General features: G+C 46.2%; 1 protein-coding gene across 3 annotated transcripts in view; it reads left to right on the top strand.

Annotated features, from left to right (window-relative positions):
- PNPLA1 (patatin like phospholipase domain containing 1) overlaps positions 1-12,931 on the top strand; it is a 766,735-nt gene that overhangs the window by 129,975 nt on the left and 623,829 nt on the right. The window lies entirely within an intron of this gene.

Genomic DNA, 12,931 nt, shown 5'->3' on the forward strand with positions numbered 1-12,931 from the left:
TGTGGAGTGGCATACAGTGGAATGGCATAGAGTGTGGTACAGTCAACTATTGTAGGCTGGAATAGCGTGAAATGGCATAGAGTTCAATACCATATAGTGGAGTGGTGCAGAGTGGGGCAGAGTTGAGTCGCGTAGAATAGAATAGCGCAGAGTAGAGTGGTGTAGAGTGGAGTGGTGTAAAGAGGAGTGGCATAGAGTAAAATAGTGATAGGTGTAGGGGGAGTAGAGTAAAGTGGCGTAGACTGGAATAGCTTAGAGTCGAGTGGTGTAGAGTGGAATGGCATAGAGTGGAGTGACGTACAGTGGCATAGAATTGAATAGTGCACAGTGGAATAGTGTAGAGTGGAGATATGTTCTGTGAAGTGGTGGAGTGTGGGGTGGCGTACATTTGGGTGGCATAGAGTGAAAATAACGTAGAGTGGAGTGGCATAGAGTGCAGTAGTATAAAGTGGAATAGAGTAGAGTGGAGTGGCCTAGAGTGGTGATAGAATTGAGTGGCATAGAATGGAATAGCATAGTGTGGAGTGGTATACATTAGAGTGCCACAGAGTCGATTAAAGTGGTTTGGAGTGGTGTAGAGTGGACTACTGTAGGAGGCTGGACTGGCTTGTAGTGAGTACCAAGGGGTACTTACACCTTGCACCAGACCCAGGTACCCCTTATTAGTGTAGAGAGGTGTCTAGCAGCTTAGGCTGATAGAAAAGGTAGCTTAGCAGAGCAGCTTAGGCTGAACTAGGAGACGAGTGAAGCTCCTACAGTACCACTAGTGTCATATGCACAATATCACAAGAAAACACAATACACAGATATACTAAAAATAAAGGTACTTTATTTTTATGACAATATGCCAAAAGTATCTCAGTGAGTACCCTCAGTATGAGGATAGCAAATATACACAAGATATATGTACACAATACCAAAATATGCAGTAATAGCAATAGAAAACAGTGCAAACAATGTACAGTCACAATAGAATGCAATGGGAGCACATAGGGATAGGGGCAAGACAAACCATATACTCTAGAAGTGGAATGCGAACCACGAATGGACCCCAAACCTATGTGAGCTCGTAGAGGGTCGCTGGGACTGTAAGAAAACAGTGAGGGTTAGAAAAATAGCCCACCCCAAGACCCTGAAAAGTGGGTGCCAAGTGCACCTAAGTTCCCCAAAGAGCACAGAAGTCGTGATAGGGGAATTTTGCAGGAAAGACCAACACCAGCAATGCAAAAACGATGGATTTCCAGACGAGAGTACCTGTGGAACAAGGGGACCAAGTCCAAAAGTCACGATCAAGTCGGGAGAGGGCAGATGCCCAGGAAATGCCAGCTGTGGATGCAAAGACGCTGCCACCGGATGGTAGAAGCTGAGGATTCTGCATGAACGACAAGGGCTAGAAACTTCCCATTTGGAGGATGGATGTCCCACGTCGTGAAGAGCTGGTTAGAGTGCCGGGGACCCAGGCTTGGCTGTGCACGAAGGAAATCCTCGGTGAGTGCACAGGAGCCGGAGTAGCTGCAAAACACGCGGTTCCCAGCAATGCAGTCTGGCGTGGGGAGGCAAGGACTTACCTCCACCAAACTTGGGCTGAAGAGTCACTGGACTGTGGGGGTCACTTGGACGGTGTCGCTGAGTTCAAGGGACCTCGCTCGTCGTGCTGAGAGGAGACCCAAGGGACCGGTGATGCAGTTCTTTGGTGCCTGCGGTTGCAGGGGGAAGATTCCGTCGACCCACGGGAGATTTCTTCTGAGCTTCTAGTGCAGAGAGGAGGCAGACTACCCCCACAGCGTGCACCACCAGGAAAACAGTCGAGAAGGCGGCAGGATCAGCGTTATAAGGTCGCAGTAGTCGTCTTTGCTACTTTGTTGCAGTTTTGCAGGCTTCCAGCGCGGTCAGCGGTCGATTCCTTATCAGAAGGTGAAGAGGGAGATGCAGAGGAACTCTGATGAGCTCTTGCATTCGTTATCTAAAGAATTCCCCAAAGCAGAGACCCTAAATAGCCAGAAAAGGAGGTTTGGCTACCTAGGAGAGAGGATAGGCTAGCAACACCTGAAGGAGCCTATCAGAAGAGTCTCTGACGTCACCTGATGGCCCTGGCCACTCAGAGCAGTCCAGTGTGCCAGCAGCACCTCTGTTTCCAAGATGGCAGAGGTCTGGAGCACACTGGAGGAGCTCTGGGCACCTCCCAGGGGAGGTGAAGGTCAGGGGAGTGGTCACTCCCCTTTCTTTGTCCAGTTTCGCGCCAGAGCAGGGGCTAAGGGATCCCTGAACCGGTGTAGACTGGCTTATGCAGAGATGGGCACCATCTGTGCCCATCAAAGCATTTCCAGAGGCTGGGGGAGGCTACTCCTCCCCAGCCCTGACACCTTATTCCAAAGGGAGAGGGTGTAAAACCCTCTCTCTGAGGAAGTCCTTTTTTCTGCCTTCCTGGGCCAAGCCTGGCTGGACCCCAGGAGGGCAGAAACCTGTCTGAGGGGTTGGCAGCAGCAGCAGCTGCAGTGAAACCCCCGGAAAGGCAGTTTGGCAGTACCTGGGTCTGTGCTAGAGACCCGGGGAATCATGGGATTGTCTCCCCAATACCAGGATGGCATTGGTGGGGCAATTCCATGATCCTAGACATGTTACATGGCCATATTCGGAGTTACCATTGTGAAGCTACACATAGGTAGTGACCTATGTGTAGTGCACGCGTGTAATGGTGTCCCCGCACTCACAAAGTCCGGGGAATTGGCCCTGAACAATGTGGGGGCACCTTGGCTAGTGCCAGGGTGCCCACACACTAAGTAACTTAGCACCCAACCTTTACCAGGTAAAGGTTAGACATATAGGTGACTTATAAGTTACTTAAGTGCAGTGTAAAATGGCTGTGAAATAACGTGGACGGTTTTTCACTCAGGCTGCAGTGGCAGGCCTGTGTAAGAATTGTCAGAGCTCCCTTTGGGTGGCAAAAGAAATGCTGCAGCCCATAGGGATCTCTTGGAACCCCAATACCCTGGGTACCTCAGTACCATATACTAGGGATTTATAAGGGTGTTCCAGTATGCCAATGTAAATTGGTAAAATTGGTCACTAGCCTGTTAGTGACAATTTGGAAAGAAGTGAGAGAGCATAACCAGTGAGGTTCTGATTAGCAGAGCCTCAGTGAGACAGTTAGTCATAACACAGGTAACACATATAGGGCACACTTATGAGCACTGGGGCCTTGGTTGGCAGGGTCCCAGTGACACATACAACTAAAACAACATATATACAGTGAAATATGGGGGTAACATGCCAGGCAAGAAGGGTACCCTCCTACAACTACCATAGTGTGGAGTAGCATAGATTGGAGTGGCGTACAGTGGAGAGGCGTACAGTGGATTAGTGTAGAATGAAGTGGCGTAGAGTGAAGTGGCATAGAGTTTAGTGTGGAACGGCATAGAGTGGAGTGGCAAATATTGGGGTACAGTAGAGTGGAGGGGCATAGAGTGGAATATTGTAGAGTAGAGTGGCGGAGAGTCGAGTGGCATAGAGTAGAATAGCATAGAGTGGTGTGGCATAAACTGGAGTGGCATTGAGAGGAGTTCCTTAGATTGGAATAGCGTAGAGTAGGATTTCATTGAGTGGAGAGGTGTAGAGTGGAATGGTGCAGAGTGGAGTGGCAAAGAACAGAGTGTTGTGGAGTGGAGGGCGTAGAGTGTAATAGGGTAGAGTACAGAGGCATAGAGTGGAGTGCCACAGAATAGAGTGAAGTGGCATAGAGTAGAGTGAAGTGGCATTGAGTTGAGTACCATATAGTCGAGTGGTGTAGAATGACATAGAGTTGGGTCGCGTAAAGAGGAATAGCATAGAGTGGAGTGGTGTAGAGTGGCTTGGTGTAGAGAAGAGTGGCATAGATTCAAATAGTGTACAGTGAAGTGCAGTAGAGTGAAGGGGCATAGGCTGTAATAGCTTACAGTGGAGTGGTGTAGAGTGGAATGGCATAGAGTGGAGTGGAGTACAGTGTGTAGAGTCGACTGGTGTATAGTGGATTGGTAGAGAGTGGGGTGGCGTACATCAGAGTGGCATAGAGGTGAATAGTGTAGAGTGGAGTGGCATAGATTGTAATGGTGTAGAGTGGAGTAGCATAGAGTGGTGAGGTGTACAGTAGAGTAGCAGAAAATGCGGTGGCATAGAGTGCCATAGAGCAGTGGTTCCCAACCTGTGGTCCGGGGACACCTGGGGGTCTGCGAAGCCTCCTCAGGGGGTCCGCGACTGCTTAGAAAACTAAATAACATCAACAGATTAGGTCCTCACCTTTCAGTAATGACTCAGTAGGGGTCCCCAAAGTCCTATAAAGATTCAGTGGGGGGTCCCCAGGCTCCAGTAATGGTAAAGTGGGGGTCCACAGAAGTCAAAAGGTTGGGAACCACTGCCATAGAGTACAGTGGCATTCAATGGAATAGGGTAAAGTAGAGTGGCCTAGAGTGGCATACAAATGAGTGGCATAGAGTGGGTTAGAGTGGCCTAGAGTAGAGTGGCATGGCATAGAGTGCAGTGGAGTGGCATTGAGTGAAATGTCACAGATTTGAGTGGTGTGCAGTGGAATAGTGTAGAGTAGAGTGACATACAGAAGAGTTGAGTGGCATGGAGTGGACTGGCATATAGTGGAATAGTGTGCAGTGCAGGTTCATAGAGTGGCATAGAATGGATTGGATTACAGTAGAATGGCGTACAATGGAGTGCTGTAAAGTAGAATTGTGCAGAGTGGAATTCCTTAGTGTGGAGTGGCATACAGTGAGATAATGTACAGTGGAATAGCATAGAATGGAGTGGGGGAGAGTGGAGTGGCATATAGTAGTGTGGTATAGAGAGGAGTGATGTAGAGTGGAGTGGTGCAGAGTGGAATAGCACAGAGTGGAATAATGTGTTATAGGGTGAAGTGGAATAGAGTGGAGTGGTGTGGCATGTCTTTGAGTGTTGTTTAAAAAGATCTAGCAAGAATATGGGTGAATGGATGTAGATTAAATTGTGCAGGAATATGGATAATGGGATAGAGAGAGTCTTTTAGCTGTCATTTAGGAAAACAGTGGGCCTTTGACAGTTGTATTCTTGGTTCAGTTCAATTGGCCAAAGTGGAGTACTAACATATGTGAAAACAATGGAACCCCTGACTAGAAAAATTATGCCCCAGTCAGTTCGAGTCATCTAGTAACCCCTATATCAACTGGTGCCATGTCATGAAGCATATCTTTATTTAGAACTAGGTTTTTAACCAATTACACTTTGCATACTTGAACCCATAGTCTGAAATATAAACTACAACTCACAGACTTTAATATGCTCCTTCCTAAAAAGCAAGTACTGTCTAAATGGAACTCTCATTAAAATGCGCAATTTTACAGCTATGACTGAAGCACCCATGACATGTCTGTGAAGTCCCATTTGGCTAATTATATGTAAGGTGGCTGTTTGAAAATTGCAGTCTCTTTCAAGCAGAGTGTTCACGGTTCCAGGGTCTCCATGCCTGAGTAGGGCATCCAGCCTGCCCCATTTTAAGTCTCACCAGAGACCGCACATTTGCTGTTACTTTCAAGACCCTTTGTTATGTTGAAGGGAGTAGCAACAGCTCCATTGATTAACATTGGTTGGTTTCATTGTCACTTTCATTCCCTTGCTTCTCTTTGATCAATGCGTGCTGGCTTCACTTCATTTTCGTGTGTTTGTCCCTCCCCTGGAGCATGGCACAGGTACGGCTTCTTGGTAGTGAGCAGTGTCCTTCCACTCCTTGTACTTTCAGAGGTGCTTTTTAAAAATGTAATTGCAACACTCCATATGAGTGCATGCACTTGCTGGCCATCTGTCTCACTCATCCATCTCTACAGTTTTGCGTGCCCCGTCGTTGTTGTCAAGCTGTTGTGGCTCCTTTGTTGTTGCTTGCCCTGATGTTCTTGCTTGCTCTGTTGTTGTTTGCCTCATCATTTTTTCCCCACTGTTATTGCCTGTCTGTTTTTATGTGCATTCTCCTGCGTTGTTACTTATATCCCCTCCCCACTCCAGTTCTTTTTGCTTTGCCTTACCTCTTCCATCATCATTGCTTTCGATCCCCTTCCCACTCCAAAAGATTTTGTAGTATTTATTAATTTATTGTGCTTTATAGGTTTCTTTTAAATAGCTCTCTGAAGTGGATTAGGACAGTGGTTCACAACCTGTGGTCTGGTGACCGCTGGGGTCCGCAAAGCATCCTGAGGGCGTCTGTGACCGGTTAGAAAACTAAATTAGATTAACAGATTAGGTCCACAGTTTTTAGTAATGAATCAGGGCAAGGTCCCCAAATCCGAATAATGATTCAGTTGGGGTCGCCGGGTTCCAGTAATGATAAAGCAGGGGCCCACAGAAATCAAAAGGTTGGGAACCACGGCTTAGGAGACATGTCGCCTTTATAAAACGCAACATAGATGAACAGTGTCTTTCATGTAGCACCAAACGATGGCTAGAACGGGGCCCACTGTGAAGAGATCTAGGTTCTCAGCCCAAACTTTCTTCCTACAGCGTTTGGAGACAGAGGTTGTTTGCCACTGCTTTTGTCTGACTGATGTTTTCACGTGACTGCTGCTTAAGTGCCGGTGGGTAAACATCCCTCTGTAAATAGGGCTCGATCTGAATATCCTGCTCACAGTAAGTGTTGCTGGGATGCTCCTTGCAGAGCGTGGCATCTCGTGCGAGCAGCTTTGGGTTTCTTCTGCCAATAGCTGGCGGAGGCAGGCGACGGCTGAGGCTTTGTTCATACTTTTACAACCAAACAGGATTTAATCGATCTTTATGGGTGACATAGTTGCAGATGGCGCCGGCACCAGACCAGAAAAATGGGGTGATAACAAGTGAGGAGTCAAAAGTCTCCTCTGACGCTACATCTTCTCATCTCACTACAATATAACTCATAACTCAAACGAGCCGAGAAACTGTCCCAGGGTGATAGGTCAGTAAGGATTAACCTATTGTGCACAGTCACCCCTGTTCAGAGCTGCCAGCTTAAGGTTATTAGTCAATTTTTGCCAGCGTGACATTTTCTGTCCATTTCAGAGCTGTCATTTAAGAGAGCCGTGCAGTTTACGAGTTGTAATCCCCATTCAGATCAATTGAACAAACTGTAATACTAGCATAAGTGAAAACAGTGGAACCACTGGACTAGAAGAGCTTTGCCCCTGTGACTTGGAGTCATCCCGTAGCCTCATGCCACATAGTACTATGCCATGAAAAATGTCTTTAGATAGGCCTACATCTTCATCCAATCACACTTTCCATGCAGCAACTCGTAGTAGCAGGCATAAACTATACATCACAGACTTCAAAATGCTCTTGGCAAAAAAGCAAGGACTATCTGAATGGAACCCTCGTTACATGGGGCGATTTTGCAACAATGATGGAAGCTCTCTTTCAAGTAGAATGCTGAAGTTTCCAAAGTTCTCATGCCTGAGTAGAGTGCATAGTCCAGCCTTTTTTAATTCTTGCCTTAGACAGCTGTTGCTTGCAAGGCATTTTGTTACCTTAAAGAGGGCTTAGAGTCGGATCCTTGCTCATCATTGATTGGTGTCATCGTCACTCTCATTTCCTTGCTTCTCCTTGGTCAGTATATGCCAGCTTCATTTCTTCTTCTTGTGTTTGTTCTTTCCTTCGAGATTTGCCCATGTACTACTCTCTGGCAGCGCCCAGTGTCCTTCGACTAGTCACGCATTCAGAGGTATTTTTTTTATTTTTAGTTTACGTGCAGTACTCCATATGAGTGCATGCATTTGCAGGCCATCTCTGTCCCTCTATACCAGCTCCATTTTGTATCTTGCCTCGTCGTTGATGCACAGCTTTTGTACCTTCCTGTTATTGCTCCACCGTTGATGGAGCTGTTGTTGCTGCATTGTTGTTGCTTGCCCTGCTGTTATTGTTTGCCCCATCGTTTTTTGCCCCTTTGTTGCTGCTTGCCTTCTTCCTCGTTGTTGCTTGCACCCACCCACTTCTTATTATTGTTACTTGTCCCCTCACTCCTGTAGTTGTTGCTTGCTCACCTCCCTCTCCCTTTCTGTTGATGTCTTGTCGTCCCACTGTTATTTGTCTCCTCTCCGTCCTGCCAGAAAAAAGGCACTAGAACGCTGCCAGTGCTGACTTCGTCATAGCGATTGCGTTGTCTCTGTCTCCCTCCATTCCATCAGAAAAAACACGCTATGATGAGGCGGCATCGTAGTGCTTTTTTTTGTTTAACTTTTAGACATGTTACATAGCAATTACACTGACCCATGGCTTTGCAAGTGCTTGTTTTTTTCTGTGTAGCATATTTCTCATATACAGGGCATACTTTGAACTCAGTCACCTCCAGTTGTTTATACCGGGCCAAGATTATGCACTTATGTGGTTGAAGGCAGTGCAAGTTTCCCACCTTACCTGTCTATGAGTCAAAAGTTCTTTAGAGTTTGAGGTCATCCAGTCCTTGGCCTGTCTGCAGAGCGCACAAACCAATGGTCACAGTGTGCCTTCTTAATATTGAATCAACAATATTGATGGGATAGAAAATCTTTGACAGAATATCGTAAATAAAAGACAGACATGTAAGTCTCGATTTTCTAAATCTAACTTCACATATATGTACATATGTGGAACACATATATTCAAGTTACGTAGATGTGGAGTTAGGAATGTTTTTTCTATACTCCCCTATATGCACTTACCTTTCAATATTTTGTTCCTCGATATTTGCATGCCAGTATATTTTTGATGTGGATTTTCAGTACCCCAAGTAATGGTCACCTATTTCGATTGCAATTGTGATTCTGTACAAATGGACAAAAGGGGATAATAAGGGCCTGATTCCAAAAGTCGTATACTTAGACTTTTGGTCTAAACTTAGACCAAAAGTCTAAATTTACGACTATTTGAGTTCACAAAGGGCATTTACGAATCTTATCTTTACAACTGCACTTATGGAGATCTCAGACACTGCGTCTTATTTTAACTTTGGATCACGGCTAGACGCATTCGATTGAGGAAGTTTTATTGTGGCAGTTTCAGGGTGATGCTGGTGTCAACTAGCACGTCCTTCTGTGTTGTATTCTCATTTTCCTTCTTTAATTTTTAGGTCCAGCCTACCAAACAGCTCAGCTGTCTACTTTACTAAAGACATCTTGATGACTTTCAGAAAAGTGACTTAGGAATGCATTCCGCCTGTTGATTACCATTGGCTTTGTAGTTTGTAATTCACACTTTCTGGCTTCCACTTACTCGCTTTATTTACTTTAGCCTCTCAAGATTCAGTTTTTGCCTCCTGTTGCTTAAACCATGTTTTCTTTATCCTTCCATGAACTCCCTTTCTGTAAACAAGCCTTCAAATCTTGTTCTTATCTTTTCACATTTGTTGTGCATTTAGAGTCTAAGGTCAAATATAACGTGCTACCTTCTTTCTCGGACTTCAAAGTGAGAGGATTTATGTGACAATTTTGCTGCATACTAGGGTTAGAAAAACATTTTTTCTAGCACACAACAACATTTAAATGAACAGTGTAAGTATTTCAGAATATATTGAAATTATGAACACACAAATGAAGCACATTTTTTAAAATTATTTCTGAAGTTTGTTGGAAACAAATAATTTAATGTGATCAAAGCAAAACATTAAACTAGGTGTTGCAATTTCCACACATTTTCATCTGTGCACTGTATAGTTTTATTAGTAATAAGCTGTCCATTTGTGCAAATGTAATGGTAATTTAAGTTGCAAATGTGTTTTCTGTGATGGCAGTGTGCTACCATACCATGAATCCTCCCCTCTACACCACTCTACTCTGCCCCACTACACACCGCTGCACTCTACTCTTCACCACTGTACTTTACACCATTTCACACCACTGCACGCTGCACCACTTTATGCCACAACACTGAACGCAACTTCGCCTTTTGACTCTCTATCCTGTGCCATTCTACTCTATGCCAAGGCACTCTTCACAGCTCTACTCTACACCACTGCACTCTACATCACTCCAGTCTAGGCCTCACCAATATACCTGCACAACTCCACTCTAAACCACTGTATTCTCCGCTTCTCCGCAACACTGCGCTCTACGCATAGGCACTCTATGCCAATACACTTTGCCTATGCAGTTTACTCTGTAACACTCAACTCTATGCCTTTGCACTCTACGCCAATCCACTGTATGCTACTCTAATCTACTCTGCACCACTGAACTCTATGCCACTGCACTCTAGACCACTTCACTCTACACATTCCACTCTATGGCACTCTATAGAACTGCAGTCTACCCTGCACCACACCACTCTATGCCACTTCACTCTACTCTGAAACAATCTACTCTATGCTACTGTACTCTGTGCCACTCTACTCCACTCTGCACCACTCCACTCTATGCCACTGTACTCTATGCCACTCTACTCTGATCCACTATACTCTATGTCAATGAACTCTATGTCATTGCACTCTATGCTACTGCACTTTACTGCACATTATTGTACTCTGTGACACTGCTCTCTATGCCACTCTACTCCACTCTACACCACTGCACTCTGAAATCCTACTCTTCAATACTGCGGTCTCCACCACTGAACTCTGTGCCACTCTACTCTGCACTAATCCACTTTATACCACTTCACTGCACTACACTCTACTCTGCACAACTCTGTGCTACTCTACTGTGCACCACTCTGTCACTGCACTCTGTCACTCAACTCTACTCTGCACTCTATGCCCCTGCACTCTATGCCACTTGACTCTACTCTGTGCCAGTTCTCTCTGGATCACTCAACTCCATGTCACTCCACTCTGCACCACTCTACGCCACTCAACTCTATGCCACTGCAGTCATCGCCACTGCACTCTACTTGGCACCACTCTACTCTGCGCCATACTACTCTGTGCTACTCCACTCTGTGCCTCTCCACTCTGTCACTCCACTTTGCACCACTCCACTCTGCACTACTGCACTCTATTATGCACCACTACAAACTACGCCACTGCATTCTGACACTGCATTGTATGCCGCTGAATTCAATGCCACTTCACTCTATGCCACTATACTATGGAACAATCTACACCAATGCTCTTCACTCTACTCTCTGCCACTCCAGTGTATGTCACTATTCACAACTCCACACTATGCCACACCAATACACAACACTCTCTGCCATGTCACACTACAACACTCTACTCCACTCTTCACCATTCCACTCTACAACACTCCATGCCTCTCTCCTTTATGCTGCTAACTTTTAGCCATGCTGAACAGCAGCCATGCTGGTGAACAACATGGCTAAAGCACATTGGCAAAGCCACTAGGTCTTGCATATACGATAACTATTTGCTTTGCCAATGCCTGTTTATGAAAGTAACTGACACATCTGTGCTGAACCAGTGTTTCCTCCTTCATAGTTGGGTATTTTCCTTGACACGGAGGTCACAGCTGTGTTGAGGCATCACTTCCTCCTATTTATTTTGTCAGCAAGGCGATTGTTTTAGTAATGGTGGGAGGAAATGGCTGTGCAGAGCCAGTGCATGCTTCTTGTTAACTTTATTTATATTTTCATTTCAATGTCAGATTAATATTAGGACTAGGATTTATCAGGTCTGTTAGAAAAGGGGTTTGTGGTTGGCTAGGGTATGCACCTAAGCCAGGCAGAACCCATCCACTCTAGTCAGGGAGAGGAGGAGACACACCCAGGATAACCCCTGCTCACCCCCTTGGTAGCTTGGCATGAGCAGTCAGGCCTAACCCGGAGGCAATGTGTAAAGTGCTTGCACAACACACACAACACATGACACAATATGCACACCACAAAGGAAACACAACACCAAGGTATATAAAAATAAACTGTATTCCATGAAACATCATTAGATCAAACATAACATGTCAATAATACCCTGTTACCCAAGCAGTCATCAGAATATTACTCAGTACTAGTACTCTGCAAAAGTCAGCAGTAGTCACATAAAAAACATAGTTTACTGGTTATCCTGCAACCCAAGCAGTAGTCAGGTAAATGTTGTCATTAGAAGGTACGTATTCTGGTAACACATATGATTATACCTGCCAAAATAGTATCATGGAGGAACATAATATGACACCTCACTAAGAATGCACACGGCGCAATAGGCACGTAATCATAGGCCAAGACAGTATCATAAGAGGCCCTAAGAAGGCATGTGAATACCACTATACACTTTTCTCACCCGAGACGGAGAGTATAATTGGCAGCTCACCCAAGGTGCCACAACAAGGGTCGCCACCCTGACCTGCGTATAAGCTACCAAAACAATGAGTAGGGGGCCCAGTGCGGATGGGGGACCTCCGATGAGGTTTCCTGCACATCTGTGAGCTGTAATAATAGGAAGGGGGCCCAACAGGATGAGCTTCCTGGCTCGGGGCCCCTCCGTGAACTCACTGGGGCTCTCTGGTCCTCTCGGGGATGGGGAAACCCCCACAATCCTCTTGTGTGTGAGGCACCAGCAGGGGAATCCCAGTAGATGCTGTGTGTCTACTGATTCTGACCCGTCCTCTCCTGGGGCGGCAGTAGTGATGCACAAGAGCAGGTGCCTGCCGGGGCACCGGGGGCACTCTCCTCAGCATCCCTCGCTCCAGGGGCACCACAACAAGCGTGCTCACTCCGCACTCCATTCTCCCATGCCCCAGAGGCACTTCATGACGTGTGCACAGACGCTCTAGCTCCCCGGCTTCTTGGGGCACGGGGCACATGAACACCACACAAACTGGGTTCCCAGCACTCGCGGCCAGATGACCATGGAGTGCTTCTCTCCCGCTGGTCCAGGAAACGTCCCAAGAGAAAATGTAGTGCTCTCCCCACTCTTAGGGGCACAGAGCCCTCTTCCAATGTTTTAAGAGATAGACTGGCAGAGGAACAGAGGATACAGCAACCCGCCCCTGGAGACAGAAGGGGGAGCACAGGGCGGTAGGGCCTAACAAAT

This window comes from Pleurodeles waltl, chromosome 6 (genome assembly GCF_031143425.1).
Source record: "Pleurodeles waltl isolate 20211129_DDA chromosome 6, aPleWal1.hap1.20221129, whole genome shotgun sequence".
Classification (NCBI taxonomy): domain Eukaryota; kingdom Metazoa; phylum Chordata; class Amphibia; order Caudata; family Salamandridae; genus Pleurodeles; species Pleurodeles waltl.